The sequence below is a fragment of the Acanthochromis polyacanthus genome, chromosome 14 (assembly GCF_021347895.1).
Source record: "Acanthochromis polyacanthus isolate Apoly-LR-REF ecotype Palm Island chromosome 14, KAUST_Apoly_ChrSc, whole genome shotgun sequence".
Lineage (NCBI taxonomy): Eukaryota > Metazoa > Chordata > Actinopteri > Pomacentridae > Acanthochromis > Acanthochromis polyacanthus.
Genome location: NC_067126.1, coordinates 20,147,991 through 20,161,209, shown reverse-complemented (window position 1 = coordinate 20,161,209; position 13,219 = coordinate 20,147,991). Strand labels below are relative to the sequence as shown.

Sequence of the window (13,219 nt, the reverse complement as noted above, 5' to 3'; positions counted from 1 at the left end):
AGACAGAGAGACTTGATATTCAGTGTGTTTAATAACCAGGTGTGTTGTGGAGAGTGTACTTGATCACTGAGAGCAGGAGACTGAGGTCATATTCACAATTATGCAGATCAAATATAGATGTGGACGATAAAACTCTGCGCAGACACAGCTCCTAATGTCGTTATCATTTGAAACGCCGGCTCTGTCAGATCCAGGAAAAGGTGACGTGAAACCCTCTGAGCTCGACTAACCACTGTTGCGAATGTTAAATCACTATCTCAGTGTGCTGCCGGGGAAATGGCTCTCTCTGCCCTCATCCCTGCTGTTTTTAGGTCAGCTCTCTGTTATTCTCGCCTGGAGCTTTGCGGTTACTTCAAAACCGACTGAGCGCTCCGTCCAATCTCGGATCTCTCTCGCAGAGGGGTTTGCAGATGGTCAGCGCCTGAGTGACAGTGTTTAAATAAGGCTTCCTGCATTGCCTATGCTAATATCCAATAACCTTGATGTTGCATGAGCTCGCGTTCAGCGTTTTCTGTCTTCGCAGAATGAAGAATGAGTTTTGACTCCCAGATGCGTGAAATCAGTACTCATGCAATCTCATGCAAGAGGAAAATAAACACAAAACACACACATAGAAACTCATTGCTGTTGGTATGAGTCCCCAGCAAGAAATAACGCTCATCTGTGTCTATTCTACACAGTGTTGGAGGCAAACTGAGCTCAAATCTGACGTCCGATTTGCTGTCACTCACTGCTGTTTTCAAGGGAATGTCTTAGAGCCGTTTAATCAGCCATTTCAGGCTATTAAATGCCTGTTAATTTCACATATCTTCCCCATACATATGGACTACTAGGAACTTACTCCACCTTCTAGTAGGCTCAGTAAGCCATTATCACCTCATTCAATGGCAGCAGAGCCACAGTTTTACACTTATAAAGAAGAACAGAAGTCTACAGATTTCTAGGGGGTTGTTGGTGCAGTAGTTAGCACTGCCACCATCACAGCAAGATGACCAGTTGTGGCCTTTCAAGGAGGAATTTTCATGTTCTCCTGGTGCTTGTGAGGGTTTTATCCCACAGTAATTAATTGGAAGGTTAACTGGTAATTCTAAATTGACTAAATTGAAGGTGTGGCTATGAGTGTGTGTGGTGACTGTTTCTGTATCTCTTGTTCACTAGGTATAGTCTCTAATTGTACCGCTTGATTCTCACCCAGTGCCAGTTTTTGCTAGATCAGGGGTGTCAAATGCAATTTAGTCCAGGGGCCACATTCAGCCCAATTTGATCCCAAGTGGGCCGGATCAGTAAAATCACAGCACATTAACCTATAAATAATGACAACTGCAATTTTTTCCCTGAATTTTAGTGCAAAAAAGTACATTCTGCAAATGTTCAGACTGAATGAATTATATTTTTTCAGAAAACATTATGAACAACCTGAAATTTCTTAAGAAAAAAAAGTGCAATTACAACAATATTATACCTCAGTTTATAATTTATCCATTACAAGTTAAAGATCACAGGGTGTCTACAAAGGCACAAAACATTTAGTCGTAGGTATCTGGAACTCAGTGATATAGCAGATCTATGAAGTGTTTTACATTTACAGTTCTACAAATGTACAATTTGCAGTTTATGTCTTCTCTGGGATTTTTACACTTTGCAAAGTCATCCCACAGGCTAGATTGGACCCTCTGGCATACTGGTTTTGGCCTGTGGGCCATATGTTTGATACACCCGTGCTAGATCAATAGATAAAGCGAATATAGTAAATGGATGGATGGATGGATGGATGGATGGATGGATGGGGTTGTTGTCGGTGGTGTAAGTTAGACCCTCCAGAAAAACGTGATTATGCGATCGCATGAATTCCTGCATTAATCACCAAAATGCCGCTGATTATGCGGGGGTCAATTATTTCCCAAAAGGCCGCATAATCCCCGCAAAACAGCGCATAATTCCCGCAAGAATCTCACACTTCCATGAAAAAAAAGAGAAATATGCGGGTCCCGCTTGATTTCACAATTTCCGCATAAAATGAGAAAACTATAACCAATATAAATGGAGTTGTGAGTGAGTTTTTAAGTGACGCCCGGCCTGACGTCATCAGTTCGCGCATTCACACACACACTAGAAGAACGAGCTGATGCGGAGAGCGGCGCCAGTGTTGCCAACGTAGCAACTTTCTCGCTAAATCTAGCGACTTTCCAAAGCATCCTAGTGACTTTTTTTGTCAAATACGACTAGCCACAAATCTAGCGACTTTTTCTGTCGTTTTGGAGACTGACAGGAAAACTGGGATCATTCTGCAGTTACTGTTCTCAACGAGCAGCAGGTGCTGCTGTGAGCTTCTCCCCCTCCCAAAGCACAGGCTGTCAGTCCAGTAACCCCGCAGCAGTCCCAGTGTCTGATTAGAGGACACATCCCTCCGCGGCCAGACGGCAGGTGAATTGCGCATATTTTTGCATATTTTTGCATATTTCACAACTATTCGCACTTTCCGCAATTTCCCCGCATAAAATGGCATCAAAACCCCGCATATTTATTCGCATAATCAAGGATTTTAGCCTGCGTTTTTCTGGAGGGTCTAGTAAGTCAGACCTCTGAAAAGACTTGACACTCAATGATTACTTACATTTTTAGTTGGTGTTTGGGTAAAGTTCACACTAACAACTTGTCTAGGATGATGGATTGGTTTAAAATGCAGCCTGTCGCAATGTTTACTGCATGTCACAAATCACATTTTGTATGTTTCTAGGGTGACACTAGACACATTACTTCACAGTACTGCAGTAGGTCACAGACATTATCAGGTTACTTTGTGTTTATCACCATCTAGTTCACCATCACACAAACAACAGTCCACTTATTTCAGACTCTTTCAAAGAACTCAACACAATTTCCAACATGTTCTTTGAGTTTACCAAAGAAGAAAACATCCACTGGTCTCCACACTTGACAAGATTCAAATCTATTGCACATAAATGTTCTTCAACGTCTTCTAAATAATCAAAATGCATACAAACCGCTATGTTTTCAGGAAGAGGCAGCTCGCCCAAGACAATTATGAGTTTCATTATGGGATGTCTTCAACATTATGTCACTTTATGATCAGTCATAAAAAAAAGGTCATTGTGCCCATTTTAAAAATATATCAGATATGATGTGTTCTAGTGTGTTTTTTTCAAAAAAAATTTCAAGCATGCCAGAAAATACTGAGGACTCCAAGACAGCCTGTAGAGTTGCCAAGATATGTCTTTGGCTGCTTTACAAACAGGCACATGCAGAGATTTGGCCAAAATCGGATTTTGTTGTCTCAGTGCTCGAAAGTTTGTTTAGAAAAGAAAAATCACAATCCAAACCTTGTTGTCTTAGCTTGGCATAAGGAAGTCAGCTTAAATGTAGGGTTTTAGCTATGCCTACTGTGCTACTGATATGATTCCAAAGATGGGAACTTCAGTCTGTTTGTCAGTTGGTCTAAAAGACCAAAAGACTGCAGCAACTAGACAATTGGACTCAGTGCTATTGCATTTTGTTCAGGCTTTCTTGATTCTTTGGTGACATCCTGACTTTTCCTTTAGCATCACCAGCAGGTCATTGACTATACAGTTTGTTCGTGTGTTACTCTAAGCACTCATAGGTGGCTTATTGTATTGGATACAGTTTATTCTGATGTGACTGGAAAGCTTGAAAAACAAGTATTCTGTTTTCTTTCCTGCGAGGTACAAATTTCCATCAAAACTTCTCTAATGGGAACCACCCTGCCCTCTCCTATCAGCTCGGCAGTCAACAAACAGTCCCTCTGCCAGACCATGTAATGAGGGCAGCACCACTTCAGCCCGCCCTCCTCCTTCACCCATCCTGCTCCTACTTTTAACCAGGTATCAGGGACACCAATTAAATACTCCCAGTCTCCTACCTTATGCCAGATTTGTGGTATTGCTGTTGTATGTGGTTTACTGCAGAGTATTTATTTATTTAAGTTCTTCTTGTTGTAGCTGATAAGCAGTAGCAGACTGGGTCATCTAGCAGGGGAGAAATTACACATCATCACAGGCGAGCTGGGTCTCTGTCTGGTACCCAACCCATTTTGGCTATGTAAACATACCTTATTGCAGAGCCTCACTAAACAAACTTTCCAGAGAAATGATGGCAAGCTGAGATTGTTTGCTCTCTCCTTGGTCACGAAATGCCTCAAGCTACCATGTAGAGTACCAGAGTAATTCATTTAAGAGAAAAAAGCAAAAGTGCAGACCTGGTGCAGACTGGTCTTTGTACAACACAGTCTCTTGAAAATAAGAATGTTCAATAAGGCAGAATTTGTCTGTCCAAGGAGACAGAAGCAAACAAGTTCCTCCTATTGATTTCTTCTCCTCTTGTCTGAGACCAAGTGAAGTACAATAAGCACTGTCTTCTTCAATCATTCGTGTTTGCTGCCCAGACAGAGGAATTGTGAGGCAGGTCTAAAGAAATCTAGCAGAAGACAATGTTAAGGGCTGAATTAGAACATATTCTCTGCAGGGAAACCAAAAACAGGGCTTGAAGACATGCAACATACGCTCACATAGACGTCTGCAATATTTGATTGTCCTTTTACATACAACAAGGGATGTATATGGGGGGGGGGGGGGGGGGGGGGGGCAGTAGAGATAGGAAGAAAATGTTGGATAAGACAACAGGGGAATGACAGGCAGCAAAGGTCGGCCGGGAACTCAACCAGGGCCTCACTGCTCACAGAATTTCAGTCCATGAGGTACATGCTCTAACCACTGAACTATCATCTCTCTGCACCCATGGGCCACTTTTAACCAAAAGCTGGTTCTGTATTTAAATTTTTCGCCCAATGGAATAGTGTCATTTTCCATCACTTCAAGATCTACAGCTTGGAGTGCAGTTAACCACATGCAAAATAACTTTGAGATTGAGGCAGAGTCTGTGTATTAACACGCAAACCCTCTGAAAAATTGCAAAATAATGTAATGTGGCAGCCCTCTCTACTCAAAATTACATTCCTGCACAACTAAGCTGCAGTCCCAGTTCCATTTAGAGGGAAACATGTTTCTATGCTGTTATCACAAATGAGTGTCAAATCGAATTCTAATTCTGCTTTATTGTCACTTCTTTTTGGTCAGCCAACCATATTAAATCAAGCAGGCTTCAGAAACCCCAGGCAACCCAGAAAACAAAGGACAGACTTCAAATATGTTGTGAGATTGTCATATTTTAACCCAAACATAACCAAGCAACAGTTGGTGCATTCACTCCACCAAGCTTCTAACAAGTAGTTGTCATTGTGAAGGGGCTAACTAAAGTGTGATATTCTTCCAGCAAGTGTATGAAAATGAAACTTAAGCCTAAGAATAATGGTCCTGTGGGACACAAAGCACTGTCTCCTGGTTGAAAATCTTGTTGCGGACACATGCTGTCATCCTCTCCTGCTACCTCTTTCTGTGGACTTTGGCTTTTTTAAAACTACTTTCACAACTATGTCACATGTAAGAAACTATGTTTGTTTCAAAACATAAATAAGTATGCAGTATATGAACATATTTTTTGAGAGACAAAGTTAAATGTAAACACATCTAAAAACTGTAAAGACAAACCAGATTTGTTCTTGATAATTTCAGAATAAAGTCCATCTTCACAGGGCTAATTCCATCTGTACAAGAAACATCATGTCAGGTGTTCCATATTTGACTTTAACTCCGAACAATGTCAAACTACCATAAATGAAAGCCAACACTTCATCAGGAATTTCAGTTGTAAAAGTTTTGCAGCCTTGCCTTTATAGGTTTTAATGTAGAAAACAATCAGCACAATTGTAATCAGGGGCATAGTAAAAAATAAAAGGCAGAAATCAATTAAAGTCTGAAAACTTAATTTCTTTAAAAACCTCCCCAATGCACTATAATGGCCAGTGTGACATGAGTGATGTTCCAGCTTTTGTGGCTTTTCAAGGGCCATAACTCCTCTCCTTAAAGTTCTGTTTATTGTCATAGAATCATGATGACGCAGTTAGAAGTACTAAAGGCTACACAATGATAAAACATTAAAACAAAGGCAACGAATGGCACTATTACCGAGTTTTTCCCTTATTTTGAACTGGTTGCATTCTTACTGACTGACATTTGTTGGATGACTTTGAGAAACACGTTTAAATGAATAAATATAGGTGTTTTCACAGGAGCTATATTCTGCAGGATGAAATCTGCAGAGCATTATATCGGGTTACAAAACAGTCAAAAAAAACAAAAAAAACAACTGACTTGCACACACCTCTCACAAACAGACTCTAAATGCAAACAACCTTTCAGAACAATATATGTCCACCCAAAGCTCCCGATCTGTCATCAGGAATCCTCCACATTGTTGAACAGAGGGAGTGTAAATATAGTCCTGTTCACACAATGCATCAGCAAAATCCTTGGAAGCCGAACAACAAATCAGCCAGCTCCTTGATATATGGACCAAGCTGAATAGGGAAGCAGATTTTAGATGCATCAAATTTCCATTGGCAGCTGGTCTCCTGAGTATTGCTGACAGGTTCAGCTTGGCCGAGATTTACAAACACACACACACACACATTTGGATAAAGATCTGAGTTGCTCAACATGTGCACTGTGCCAAGCACCTCTGTATTTCCTGATGTGGGCAGCTAGAGTCTGTTTGAGGCCCAGTCCCAGCTTGTTTAGTGTACCAGAAGATTATCCCGTATCTGCATTTCTAGGTCCCTTTGCAAAGTGGATTGCATTACCAACTGTACAGGAGCCACGGAGCAGAAAACAGCAAAGAACAGCCCGTTACTGAAAGACTCAGTGAAAGACAAAATAGCACCGAGCACACGCTGTTATCAGGATGACAGATGTACAAAAATGACAGCAGGAGAAAGTGAAGCAGAGGTGGAAAATGGAGAGAAAGAGCAGCTCAACACTACAGTCTTACAGCTCCCAGCAGTTTTGTCATCTGTAGACCCAACTGTATGACTGTACACTGCATGAGAGGAAATAAGCCTTTCTTAATGACATTTCCTTTGCTCTGTATTTGGGAAACACACTGCAAAAAAAGTGGAGCAGATTTATAAAAGCAACAAAATGCGTACACTACCATTAAAAAGTCTCGAGTCACTCAGACAATTTCATGTTTTCCATGAAAACCCACACTTTGATTCATGTGCTAACATAATTGCGCAAGGGTTTTCCAATCATCAGTTAGCCTTTCAGCACCATTAGCTAACACAATGTAGCATTAGAACACAGGAGTGATGGTTGCTGGAAATGTTCCTCTGTAACCCTGTGTAATAAAAATCTAGAATAGAATAGCTAAAATAGTCATTTACCACATTAACAATGTCTAGACTGTATTTCTGATCAATTTAATGTTATCCTTATTTTAAAAAATGCAGTCTTTCAAAAATAAGGACATTTCTAAGTGTTCCCAACCTTTTGAACAGTAGTGTATATTTCAAGCAATACAAATTAAATGACAAACGGATACACAAAGCAGAATGAGAGCATGGCCTCTGTAATTAAGGTAACAGAGGCTTGGATGTGTTACGCATTACAAGAGGGTGATTACCAATGTCCCAATCAATGCTTCAAACACACCTGACAAGATGTGGATACAGGCCTGGCAACAATCTGCAACAAGGGACACCATCCAGGAGTTTAAAGGTGACCTGAGGTCTTACTGTTATTTTCAAACCACAACTTAAAATCAATGCCTTTGACTCCAAGAGTTTGTTAGAATAAGAAGAGGGATAACCTTGTGGCAAAAGGGAACATTTCCTTTTGTCTGTTGAAAATACTCTAAGATTGACTTATCCCCATCTGACTCACTTCGCTACTTAGTTCAAAAGTACAAATTCCATTCAATGAAATTGATGTTGGATTGCAACACTTAGTCAGAGCTGTGTGCTTTTATGAAGGAGGGTGCATCCAGGGTGCCAGTGCAGATAGGCCAGGCGACGTAAGAAACACTGTCAGTGTTTATCAGAGCCGAGCCCTGAGGCCAGTGGACAAAGGCTGAGGGTGACTCACAGCCTGTCCCAACATTTTACAGCTGACCACAGAACAAATAAGACTACTTTTATTATGTGTACATGTTTCTGTGTGTGTGTAGATAATCACATCTAACACGTGTTTTGTTTGTATGTTGGGTCGCTTTCTGATTTTCAAAAGTGATAAAAAGCTCCACTGGCCAAAGGTAAACAACCTTTGACTTGACATTTCTGTGTTTAACGCAGTATATTTTCAGTTTCAATGGAGTATATATAAAACCTAAATCTTCCCTTTATATGAGTCTAATGCTTTCTCTACATGGCCCCAGACATAAAAATGTAAGAATAAACTAATCTGACAAGTGACTCACAAGTAATGTGGTGTCACAGAGTGTCATGTTAAAGATGGTAAGGCCACAGAGGACATATGAGAAATGTTAACGATCTGAGAAAATCGTTTCCAGCCTGACCTTTTCTAAGAGCCTGGCAGGAGAGTGTGCTTATTGTGTCTTTGCTAGAAAAATCTACTTCGGTGGACTACACAAAGGGGCAATTTATCCTTGAGCTGCTTAGTAATCATCTTTATATTTATTTATTGAATCGATAAACTAGTACAAGCTTCAGTGATGAGAATTTGCCAGTCTGATTTGTCAAATCTCCCCCAGCTATCTCTCCAATCCTTTAAAACAATGATACAGTAAGTGAATTGGAGAAACAATTGCATGGTGTTTTGTAAAACTGAACAGTTAGTACAAATTACACTTAAGCTACAAAATACAACAAAACCACATGGAACAATAATGGGTTGATACAGGATTTGAACCTTAGTCTAATGAGGGAATCACCTCAGTGACCTCCTTCATCACTCTACCCTCCTTATGAGGCGCTTTCAAATTGGAACAGTATTCGATGGGAACAGGAGCAGGTTGGCTTGGCATAGGGTTAGACTGATATGTCTTTTTCTAGGCCGATTTACATTTGTCATAACAATTGGTGTCAAAATTTAGAATTCCACCACCTTTAACACCAAACTTGACTGAAATGAATTTGTTTATCTCTGTTTACATACGTTTAATTAAAAGAAAGCCTGAGTGGTGATAGGTTATTACTCGAGACATATAATCAATCAGAGAAACAATGCTGTGGGTGAAGCATTCCTTGAGACCAAATTAGTGGGCAATTGGATAAATAATGATACCAATTACTGAAAACACGCTGAACATCAGATTAGATAATCAGCAAAACTGATACTCTGTCATCTCCCAGTTTGATGGTTGTATTGCACGTTTTTTTTTAACTTTACTTTTACAGAGCACCAAAGTGTCAGCATGTGCAAACAAGAAAAGCACTCCATCAAGGCTGCACAGGCATTGTATGATTTCCGATGGCTGAAACCTTGAAAAAAATCACGGCAACACAGAATGTGACTATTTAATATAGATGTACCCACCAATAAGATGACATTGCGTTGAGCACAGGCATGTGTTATGCACATGTACGTTACGGACTGATATCAAGTCACCTGATCTAAATATGTAGCAGGGGGGTGGGAATTGATGGCACTCGAAAACACCCCCACAATTTAGTTAATTGTTCCTTGTATCACTTCCGATGGATAAGTCCCGATAAGTCCACAGCAGTCAATTTGTAGTAGGATCGCAATCATGTGATCATCAGCAGGCAGCTGATGGAGTGATCACTTGTGGTCATAGTTACAGTGACACCGTGCTGCTATCTCGCAATGATACAGAACTCTTCAACAAATCCATGGATCCAGACTATAAGCCGCATCACTGCCTAAATCTAATCACATCATCATTTCTGACCTTCCCTGAAAATTTCATCCAAATCCGTCGACACGTTTTTGAGTAATGTTGCTAACAGACAGACAGACAGACAAATCAAAGCCGATCAGCACATAACACATACTCCACCTCCTTGATGAAGTAAAAATATTGGTTTCATCTCAAATTGTAGGATAAGACGCTCCAACAAATGGGATGTAATACAAGAGGACTTGCCTTAAAATGTGACAACAGATGCTTGCGTGAGGCTGCTATCGCCGACATAAGAGATGGATCAGTGCAATGGCTGCGAAACTGAAAAAGACAGGGTGCGGTAAAAATGAAAAGAAACAATGACAATGATCCCGCAGATCATTCCACATGCAGCTCATTAAGGCAACAGACTGTGGCCTTTGAGCTGCTTTAGAAAGATGACCTAATTCCTGCAGCGATCTTTCAAACGCTTCCTTCCGATGGATCCCCACACTGGCAGATCAAAGTAGCTTCAAGCACCTTCGCCAACTGATCAAAGGAATCCCACTGAAACACGGACACGTTCATGCCTCCAGGAGAAATGTGTTTCCATTCCTACAAACAATGAAAGCTTTGAAAGCTTGCATTGTGTCTCACATTGTGTGGTCAGGAAACAGACTCGGGGCTACCCTGAGGACTGAGTGAACAGTGAATCTATTCGTGTTTGGACAGCGACTGGCTTGCTCCTGTGTAGCTCAATAACAGAACACAACACAAATCATGGTGTAATTTAAGGTTTGATTGTCACTGGAGATGCCCAAGCAGAAAAACTTTGCACCTAAGATCATAAAAGATCCCTATCTTTCATGGAAGTTTTCACATCTCTGTGTGTATTTTGTCTGGTGTTGCTGAAAATAACAGGAATGTTGCTTTGCTCTAACTTGGAACACTGCAGGGAAACCTTCTTAATTATCTAAAAGGCTTGTGAGACCCATGCATTTTTAATCAGGGCCTGTGTGTTGGTATGGCAGGTGGCGAGGGAGGAGCGATGCAATGAGCGAGTTAATTGTTGCTCCAAAACTCGATAGCTTCCGTGGACTCATTTGTCCATGCCAAGGCAGATTTAACATTTATCTCAGCTTGTCTCTTCCACCCACAACCTCAGGAGTTTTTTTTTTTTTCCTTTATCTTGCCTTTTCCACAAGAAGAAAAAAAAATCTAACTTTCTGTCTGCTTTTTTATGGCTTTAACTTTCTTCCATATATCTAGCAAACCTGAATAGCGGGTTTTATCAATCCAGCTGACTTTTCCCCAGTGTCAGCTCAGTGGTGGAAATCACTCCCCTCTGCAATGGCATTATCTTTCCCTGGAAATATCTAAGTTGAGCCCCAACCTGTTCTCACTTGGCCTTGATAACAAAACAATAGTGGGAACCCGAAAATCCCTCTCGCTTCAGTGATTCTGCCAAATCCACGCTCTGACATGCAAGCACTGCCGAACCGAGCAATCCCACTCAACGCCAATTAGAGTCTGTCTCTGCTGGTTCTCAGCCAATCAGTGGGACAAAGTGTGTCTCCTGGACGGCGCTCTAATGGGCATGCATGCGATTAACTGAAGTGCAGGTTGGTGACACATGTCCACAAATCTGCTCCTGCCTTTGAAAGAAATCAAGCATGCATCTGTCGGAGCAAAACGGTTGTCTGGCCCCTTTAATTTGACAGGAGACGGCGACTTCTCGGTCCAGAAGGAGCATATGGCAAACAATGATTCGGGCATAAGTTTGCCATAAGTTGCACAGGCCTCAAGGGGAGAAAGTGCCACAGCGCCATCTGCCAAATTGAGGAAGTCCCAGTTACAAAAGACTCTGTGAATTATTCATCACGTCACTCGCAATAACAACCAAATGATTCACCAGAATGGAGGTGCTCAAAAAACAGGGATAAAAAAAATGTTCAAACGTGAAAAAAAATCAAAAGCTTTCATTACAATGAGCGCTGGCGTAATATAATGAGATTAAATTAAAACGTCTGGAGCTGCTCGAGGTGACGCAGGGCTTTGAACCGCTGTAATTTAAACATGGAATCTAACTATATAATTTGAATCTCTACACGCAGGGAGAGAGTAACAATTAATGAGCAACTGCTTGTTTATAGCTTAGACCACAAAACTGATAAATTTAACATCAGGACTGAAGCAGCTGTATCAGGGGAGTAACATTTTCAACAAAGACCTACAATTATTTTGGGGTAAAAATAAGGAGTGACACGGTTAGCAGTACAGGCTGGTTGTATGCAGTATCTCTGATTCAGACCCACCAAACTGAGACCTATTTTACATTACATCACACAAAAGAGAGCTGTGAGGAAAAGAAAACAGAAGAGACAGGAGAGAGAATATGGAGTCCCTGGCCAGCTGGGCTACTTAGCTACCGAAGAGACAGAATATTTAACAGCTACCTTGAACACAGACACTAAAATCCTCAGCAGTTTCTGAAATGTTCTTTGTGTTTTGAAGCTTCACACTGATGTCTGACTACCTGCTGCGTAGCCGACTCACTTATCAAATGAATTGTATTATATCTTTTATACTGAATGACTTCATTCACACCAACGTCTCTGTAAATGGTTAAATTTAACTCCAAAGCAACTCGAACTTAGCAGTTTAATGCATATATTTAAAGCAAATATTTTGAAAAAGATTAACTTTCTTCTGCCTCTTCTGCTAATTATCCGACACACAGCACTAGAAAAAGAAAAAGAACCCAGAGAGTACAAAGTAACAACGTGATTCTGATATCATTTAATGGAGACACTATGCGTGCAAATGAGCTCTAATTAAATTGAATATACATCCAAAACAAATTTCAAACAGAATAAAGAAGCATCGAGCCTATGAAGACAAACAAATCACATTCCACCTCAAACACAAATACATTTTCACAAGGTATTGAAGACATATTGCATAAACTCTGAGGCACAACAGCACATTAGTTATGCAACCGTCCACGGAGCACTTTGCAGCTCTTTGTTCAATTACGAAAATGGGTCTAAAACTTTTATCACAAATTTTCTTTGATTACTTTACAAATGAATAATTGTCTCTCATTTTTCATTGTTTGCATTTGGATTGTTGCCTTCGAATGTGAAAATTAAACAAAAACAAACAAATGAACTCAATAAATGACTCAACTTTCCATGTGTGAGTTTTGTGCGTGTGGTTGGACTGCACCATTATCACTCAGGGGGAGTCTAGAGCCAGCCGTGGACCAGCTCGCACAGTCACATTATGTATGTATGTAGCACATCGAACACCGCAATAATTTATCAACTACACCACTTTGAGGGGGTTGGGAGATGTATGCGAACATCACTTGCACACTGGAGCCATAGGCCGATGAAATACTGCTGCTGTTCAGATTAAACACAGAGCAGCAGCTTTCAAATACCTTTTCAAGTGTGACTCCCTTGACCTCACCACAGCTGATCCA

General features: G+C 40.7%; 1 protein-coding gene across 1 annotated transcript in view; it reads right to left on the bottom strand.

Moving 5' to 3' along the window:
* tfpia (tissue factor pathway inhibitor a) overlaps window positions 1-13,219 on the bottom strand; it is a 60,233-nt gene that overhangs the window by 27,199 nt on the left and 19,815 nt on the right. The gene's annotated exons all lie outside the window — the stretch shown is intronic.